The sequence below is a fragment of the Limulus polyphemus genome, unplaced genomic scaffold (genome assembly GCF_000517525.1).
Source record: "Limulus polyphemus unplaced genomic scaffold, Limulus_polyphemus-2.1.2 Scaffold9944, whole genome shotgun sequence".
Taxonomy (NCBI): domain Eukaryota; kingdom Metazoa; phylum Arthropoda; class Merostomata; order Xiphosura; family Limulidae; genus Limulus; species Limulus polyphemus.
In genome coordinates, this window is record NW_013675554.1 from 9,657 (window position 1) to 16,045 (window position 6,389).

Genomic DNA, 6,389 nt, shown 5'->3' on the forward strand with positions numbered 1-6,389 from the left:
TTGCTAGATATAGGGTAGTTTGGTATATATAAGAGGGGACAACGTGACGCGGTAATGTGTGTATAGACAGTGAGTAATTGAACTGCAGTCAGAAGTATTGTAGACGTTCGTTGTTACAGCGTCTGTTTAGCGCGATTGTTGAAGTTGAGTGTATCGGTAAAGTTATATTCGGAAAGAATAAACCAGTTTTATTAAGTAAAGACTTGTGTCGTTAAAGTTTCGTCGGAACGAATTTACGGAGAGTTAATTAACAAACGGAGACGTAACAATACCTTTCCATCATACTCTGTTGGTTTCTCAATCAGGCAGTGTTGTTGAATTGACTACCGAAATTTTGGAACTGGATTTGATAGTGACATGACTTGAGTAGTTCAGTTAGTTCCTATAGTAGTGGTATTGTGTAGACCAGATAAGTTCACATAGTCTATATTTCGTAGTAGATGGTATTTTATGTTAGAAGGCTTAAACTAATGGAGAAAGAGATGTGGTTGGTTTAATCTTTGCATTTAATAATTCATTTTCCAGATGTTTTATTCTGTCACCGATGTTCTTTACTTCTTCGTTGATGTGTTTCTGTAGTTTGTTGATGTCATTATGTATTTATTAAATTTTATCATTACAGCCTTCTTGTACTTTTTTATATCCTCCAGCATTTCTTAATACTTGTTATATGTCCCCTGTATATCTCCTATAGCTTCATAGATCTTGTCTGTAATAGGTTAATTTTTTCTTAATTTTTCTTTAAATATTATGTCTCATTCTTCTAATTTTCTTTCTATTTCTTCTTGGTTCTTCTTTTAATTCATTGTGTAATTCTTCATTTAACTGTTTCATCATTTCTAACAATGTTTAAATCACACTTCGGAATGTGGTAATATTTTGAGTCAAGATATATTTTTTTCACCAAAGTAATCACACTTCTGACACCAATATTTTAATGTGTTCTTTCACTGGGTGGATCATTTTAAATGCTCCCCAGTGGCACAACGGTATGTCTGTGGACTTACAATGCTAGAAACCGAGTTTCGATACCCATGGTTTGCAGAGCACAAAGAAACCATTGTGTAGCTTTGTGCTTAACTTCAAAACAAACAAACGAAAAATCATTTTAAATAACTTGGTGAAAATAAAGCCAATTAGAATTCACATAACCATAACAAATTAATTATTTCAGCCTTCACATTAGTTACAGGGTACAATCCCTTCTAAACTGTTATATGCTCTAGTTCAGAAATAACGTTCTCACTTTTAAATACACAGAGATTTACTCACTAATGGTATTTCGACTAGTGTACAAATAAACTTGCTTGTACAATTTCACGACTATTTGATTGAGTAACTAACGCAAGTATGAATATTTCATTGACTTTTCAATCACTGAACAAGCTGACAACTAAGTACCTCACTGATTCACTGGCACTCTATTAACTGAAAAACTGATTCAATGCTTCATTTATTCAGTAGTTATAATGTAGCATTGTTTCTAGACATTTTGTAAAGTCTCTCGATCATAAATATTCCCGAATATTCTAGGGGTACTTTTATAAACCTACATAATCCTTACGTCCTGTGCCCTCTAGTTAACGTCAAAATTAAAACAGGGAAATATAGCTTGCAATAATATTTCTGATTCGCGCCATTTTTGTTATTAATATATTATTTTGCCATAGTTAATTTTCAGTGTAAGTCTGTACAGAGATAACGTTCAGAACCTTCAGTACTTACACTGTTAGTTAGATTTATTGGTATGTTAACTTTTATTGATTTTTAATTTTATTGGCTTTACTTCTAGATAATTGCTTGAACAAAGTATGTCTACACGAAAAATTAAGTGGGTTACTGGATTATGCCTGTGCTCCATGGTTTGTAAGTTGTACTTTTTTGGTATAAGTGTAAGTTGTAACTCTTTTAGTGTAAAACTAAAAGTGATATTATATTGAGTCCATCAGTCCACTGCGAAATTCAGATATTTTGATCTTTTTTCATTTTGAAAATAATTACAAATTTTACAATGTACGCTTTACGCACTATTCAATACTTGTTACTATTACTAAAGTATTAGTACCAATTTACGAATACTATCACTGTTTGCTAACTACGTGGGGAAGCCAGCCTGGACTATAAACAGAAGTTAGTAACACTTACACTATCAGTGTAATGTAACAATTGCCTACCCATGTCCTGTTTTCGTTACATTAGCTCATCCTATTTTTTCTATCTTGTTTTTAAAGGGTGTGTTCAATTGCGTAAACAGGTTACTTCTACAAAAGTTTAAACGACTAACTCTCGTAAGTTGTAACTTATATGTTAATGTTGTACTAATAGTAAAACTAGTAGCAGTACTAATACAAATAACAGTAATTGTGTTACTGTTACTAATAGTACCTAACGCTGCGTTTTTATAATAAGGTTATTAAAGGTAAAGTAAGCCTCCATTGGAGCTGTTGTAGGATTGAATTATTTTATATATGAATTTGAAAATAATCTGTTTATTGAAACTTTAAAGTTCAAGGAACTGTATGTTGTGTTTATCGAGTTAGGCTTAGTTTGTTTTGTATAGAGTTGTTGAACGGGGAGCTAGTCCTAGTAATAGTATGGCCAATTCAGCACCACCAAACTTACTGCACTATAAATCATATTTATATTAATACAGCTAGGCTCATTAACTTAGAAGTTTTTCCAAAATAGCAAGATTTTCAAACTGAACATTGATTGGTGCAAGTTTATCTTGGTTTTTGTAAATAAGAATTGGTGTGCTAACATTTACAAATACATAAATTTTGATGTTGAAAAACAAATAATATATGGCATGGTTATGCAAAATTATGCAGTTCTAAGTTATTTAGTTGTAAAATAACTGATATGGAAGTGTTCTACCGATTGTGGTATGTTATTGTTACGTGAATTTTACCCAATTTTAGAGAAGTAAATATTTAGGATAAAAAGTCTTCCATAGCGAACAACAATGATACTTGTATTGTTATTGATTTGAAATACTAGCATAAGAAAAATTTTCTCTGTTTTTAATTTATTGATAGTACATACATCTCTTTGTTTATTGTATAGGCATGAATTGTTCATATTTCATTCCTTGCATAAAATATTATGCATTCTCCTTAAGTAATTGGCTCGGTCTCATAGTTTTAATACCTACATTCATCACAGTAAGGCCTCTTTTATGGTTTTAAGGTTTCCATGAAATTTTAGATAAAGATTTTATATATTTTACATTTCTAAACTGGTATAGAAAGTACATTATCAACTTTATCTGCCAAACTAAGTAAATGTATTTTCAACAAGCAAAAGTACCCGTCCCCAGTGATGGGAAAAGTATCAGTTAATGTAGCAAAAATACCAGCCTACAGTGACGGGAAAAGCTTAAGTTAATCTACCAATTTAAATTATTTCATGGACTAAATTATTTCATGGACTCGGAGAGAAATCTCTGAGCTACTTATACCGCCCACTGCATAAATTTATTGTTGAGCGTTTCAATCATGCTGAAACCCGCTAAACAATAACATACGGTAAATCTACATTTTTATTCTTTAAGTTACGTCACATTTTGAAGTGTGAATAATTCCTAACTATTTAGCGTAGCATATCCTGCTTGTGAAATAAAATTTGGCATCAACAGTATTCATGCCTGTTATCCCGTCATTTCAAAAGTGAATGTTGGACTTTGCCTGCGTGCACACCTTTTCAAATGGGAGACAGACACCATAGTTTACAATATATACAAGATCACTTCCTGAACATGTGAATGAAATGATTAGTGTATTAGATTACTACTCCACCTAGTGTTTATATTTCATCTAACTTAGATTGTGTAGTTTTACATTCTAAGGCCTTATTTCAGTTTGACATTATTATACATGGTTTTTTCTTCTGGTTGAAGGTCTTACACTGTTATCGACACCAGTATAAAGGTTTTTCACTGTTATAGACACCAGTATAGAGGTTTTTCATTGTTACAGACACCAGTATAAAGGTTTTTCACTGTTATAGACACCATTGTAAAGGTTTTTCACCGTTATAGACACCAGTATAAAGGTTTTTCACTGTTATAGACACCATTGTAAAGGCTTTTCACTGTTATAGACACCAGTATAGAGGTTTTTCATTGTTATAGACACCAATATAAAGGTTTTTTCACTGTTATAGACACCATTGTAAAGGTTTTTCACTGTTATAGACACCAGTATAAAGGTTTTTCACTGTTATAGACACCATTGTAAAGGCTTTTTCACTGTTATAGACACCAGTATAAAGGTTTTTCACTGTTATAGACACCAGTATAGAGGTTTTTCACTGTTATAGACACCATTGTAAAGGTTTTTCACTGTTATAGACACCATTGTAATGGTTTTTCACTGTTATAGACACCAATATAAAGTTTTTTTCACTGTTATAGACACCATTGTAAAGGTTTTTCACTGTTATAGACATCAGGTATTGACTATAGATTTGCTAAATATATTCTGGGACAATCCACTTTTACTTGGGAAATGTGTCTTGCATGTTTCTACTAAACTGGAATAGTTTTAGGTTGACTATTTCACAGGTTTGACTTTGTGTAGTTTTGTAGTTTAAGTATACAAGTGTAACTTATCCATCTGTACAAAACACTGCAGCCTGTCTCCTCTGAAGTGTTGTCCTTTAACTCTGTAACTGTTACTAATCTTATTTCTTCTCTGAAGTGTTGTCCTTTAACTCTGTAACTGTTACTAATCTTATTTTTCCTCTGAATGAAGTGTTGTCTTTTAACTCTGTATCTCTTACTAGTATCTCTTACTAGTACAGGCATGGCTGTACTGGTAACCCTATTTATCTAGATGATACAAGTTACCAATCTTCCATGGCTGTACTGGTAACCCTATTTATCTAGAAGATACAAGTTACCAATCTTCCAAGGCTGTACTGGTAACCCTATTTATCTAGAAGATACAAGTTACCAATCTTCCATGGCTGTACTGGTAACCCTATTTATCTAGAAGAAACAAGTTACCAATCTTCCAAGGCTGTACTGGTAACCCTATTTATCTAGAAGATACAAGTTACCAATCTTCCATGGCTGTACTGGTAACCCTATTTATCTAGAAGATACAAGTTACCAATCTTTCAAGGCTGTACTGGTAACCCTATTTATCTAGAAGATACAAGTTACCTAATCTTTCAAAGCTGTACTGGTAACCCTATTTATCTAGAAGAAACAAAATACCAAGAAGGGCAATTACCTGAAACATTAATATTCTGTTTCATAATTCTAGAGTAAACTTTATCAAGATGTTTTATGGCTTAGCTATAATTCAACTTACTGGTAAATCATAAAACAGGTTAAATATGTTGTTATATTAAACACATAGAATCTAAAGACTAGTTCACTGTCTCTTCATGTTTGAGGACTATCTTGTTCACTTGACTTTAGGTACATTAGTTTAAATTCAGCTCTAGATAGGTTATAAATCAGGTACTGGTATTATGTAAACATCAAATAAAGTTATTGTCTCTTCTGTATTAAATATGTTGTTATATTAAACACATAGAATCTAAAGACTAGTTCACTGTCTCTTCATGTTTGAGGACTATCTTGTTTACTTGACTTTAGGTACATTAGTTTAAATTCAGCTCTAGATAGGTTATAAATCAGGTAAGTACATTGTATTACTAGTATTATGTAAACATCAAATAAAGTTATTGTCTCTTCTGTATTATTAATATTATACTTTATTACTTTAATTTTAAGATAAAATACTGTAATATATTTGATTTTCAAACATGGGTTTAACAGTATTGACAATAGACTACTGGTATTGAGTATTTATTCCCAGACTACAAATACAATGGTTGAGACTAGTGTAGGTGTTAAGCACTCACAGTTTGTTAGATGTAATGGGTGTAGTGAGTGGGTTTTATTTGTGAACTCGGGACTGGCATGTACTTTTAAGGAAGCTAGTAATGAAGATGTGCAACTTGTATGTGGAGTTTGTAGGTTGGAGAAGATGTTAGAGTCAATCATAACTAAAGTAGAGGCAATAGATAAAGAGAAGTGTAGACTGTGGGAAATGACAGTAGGATTCCAAGAGGAGCTTAAACTTTTACATTCAAGGCATACATCAGCTAACAATAACTCTTCAGGAAAGTTATAAAGAGTAATATTAGGGCTAAAAGTGGTGAATTTAGTTATAATGAGCCTATCCTGTTGAGTAACAGATATCGGCCAATGGCTTGTGCTGATGAGGAACTATTGGAGGAAAGGAAACGAAAGTGGTCAGAGAAGGATGTGGATGATAAGGAGGTTATAGTTATAGGTGATTCTTTGACAAGGCATGTGGATAGAATAGTCTGTGGGGTAAATAGGGAGAAAAGAACCTGATAATGCTACCCAG

General features: G+C 32.4%; 1 long non-coding RNA gene across 2 annotated transcripts in view; it reads left to right on the forward strand.

The window, feature by feature from the left end:
* The first annotated feature begins 1,515 nt into the window (after positions 1–1,515).
* LOC106476162 overlaps positions 1,516–6,389 on the forward strand; it is an 11,300-nt gene continuing 6,426 nt past the window's right edge. The window contains exon 1 of one of the 2 annotated variants that reach the window (XR_002609090.1): positions 1,516–1,866. This is a non-coding gene — a long non-coding RNA (uncharacterized LOC106476162). Of the gene's footprint in view, positions 1,867–2,146; positions 2,289–6,389 lie in introns of those variants that run through there. The other variant, XR_001291875.2, reaches the window with a different exon arrangement.